This window comes from Capra hircus, chromosome 11 (genome assembly GCF_001704415.2).
Source record: "Capra hircus breed San Clemente chromosome 11, ASM170441v1, whole genome shotgun sequence".
Lineage (NCBI taxonomy): Eukaryota > Metazoa > Chordata > Mammalia > Artiodactyla > Bovidae > Capra > Capra hircus.
The window spans coordinates 13,357,323-13,359,185 of record NC_030818.1 but is presented as its reverse complement, the minus strand read 5'-3'; positions in this window follow the sequence as shown (position 1 = coordinate 13,359,185).

Sequence of the window (1,863 nt, the reverse complement as noted above, 5' to 3'; positions counted from 1 at the left end):
GGGAAATGGAGTCCCCACAGCACGCCACTACCTCAATCCCCTCTCTTGCCCCTCCAGGGGAGGTAATCAGGCTACTGGTCTCCCTGATGGGAGAGGCAGAAGCTGGGGCCATGTTCACAGCCGGGGAATCTGGTACCCACATGACTCCTGCTCCCAATTCAAGCTCCCACCCAGGTGTTTTCAACTCCATGCTTTTGTTGGTAAGTGTTGCCCTTTGCAAGCTTCTCTTTCAAACGTGTACTGTAGAGGTGGAATGTCAAGTCCTTGGAGAGGGTGACCAATGAAAGATGAGACGAGGATCCAGAAAGCCAGAGAGAAGGCATCACAGGTAAACCCAGGCAGGATCCCATATGCTTTAGAGGACCTGCCTATCACAAACACCCCAACTTGAAGCACTTCAAATTTTTTTCTTGGTTAAATAAGACACTTTTGTTTAACCTTTTAAATTTTGCAGTAATTGTAGGCTTACAGGGATTTGCAGAGATAGTCCAGAGAAATCTATGTACCCTACAGCCAGTTTCTCCCAATGGTTGCATCTTCCATTACTGCAGTTTAGTATCAAAACTGGGAAACTGACATTGGTTGTATGTGTGTGTGTGCAGTTCTATGTCACGTTATCATCTGTGTAAGATTCGTAAAACTACCACCACAAATATGATATAGCGCTGTTGACCACCTCAGAGATCTACCCCAGTGCTGCCCGTCAAAGTCACACCCACTCCCCACCCCAACCCAAGAGAGTTCTTTGAAAGACTGGGAATTGTGAGAGGGACCAGGATCCTGCAGTGGGTTCTCCAGTCCTCGGATGCAGGGTGAGATTTTGCCTCTGAGGAAGAAAAGGCAAGCACAGTCAGCTCCAGTCTCTCTGGGAAGTGTATTTGGTTTCAGGTTGACTGCCCCGAGTCACCCAAAGAGGGATGCTGAGAGACAGGCAGCCCTAGCTCTGCTTCCCCATCCCCACGGCAGGGCAGTGTAGTTTGGGAAGGTGTTTAGAGATGCCAGGAAATCCTGAGTCTGGAAGGAGACGTGCGGGTCACCGGAGCAGCCACCCCCTAGTGCCAGGCAGCAGACCTGTGCTCGTCCCCCCCACCCCCATCCCACCCCAGGAGACAATTTCTTTTGCCAGCAGGCATGAAGAGGGACCCTTCATTTGTACTTTCTGCCTTGGGCTGAAAAAGTCAGGGGAGACCTGCTGCCTGGGACCCTGGGGGTGAAATATAGGGTGAGACAGTGTAATCAGAGGGAGAGGTGAGCTGGTCTTCTGGGAACCCTCGGTATTATGAGACAGAAAGGTTTATGAAGACACAAGTCTGATGAGCAACACAGGCTGAGCTCCTAGGGCCTCACAGCCCCAGGTGGCAATGAGACAAGTCCCCAGAACGGCATGACATAGGAAGAGATCAGATATGTGGTGAATCCACGGTGCTGGAGGATCCAGGGAAGGCCTCCTGTAGGAGGTGGCCCTGAAGCTGGCCCAAAAATGATCTATAGATGTTCAAACAGAGGTGATCATGGAATTCTGCAGGAGGAAGAGGTACCCAGGAGTAGTCAGGGTAAGGGGGCATGGGGCAGGGAGAGGGCATTTGGGGAAGACAGAAGACCTGAGGAGATGGCAGGCTGCTGGAAATGGGCTTTGAGGGGTGGGGGGCGGGGTAGGGGTGAGCCCAGGAGGAGATGTGAGGGGCTTAGGCTGTAGCAGCACCTGAGGTTCCAGGGGAAGGGGTTGAGTTCAAACCAGCTGCAGGGCTGGGTCAGGAGCGTGGAACCGACTGACAGAGGTGGGAGTAGCCCGCCCCTGCCCCTCCCCCAGCCTCCCCCTCCCAGGTGGCCAGGGCACCTCCCAGATCTGGAAGGCTCCGAGCC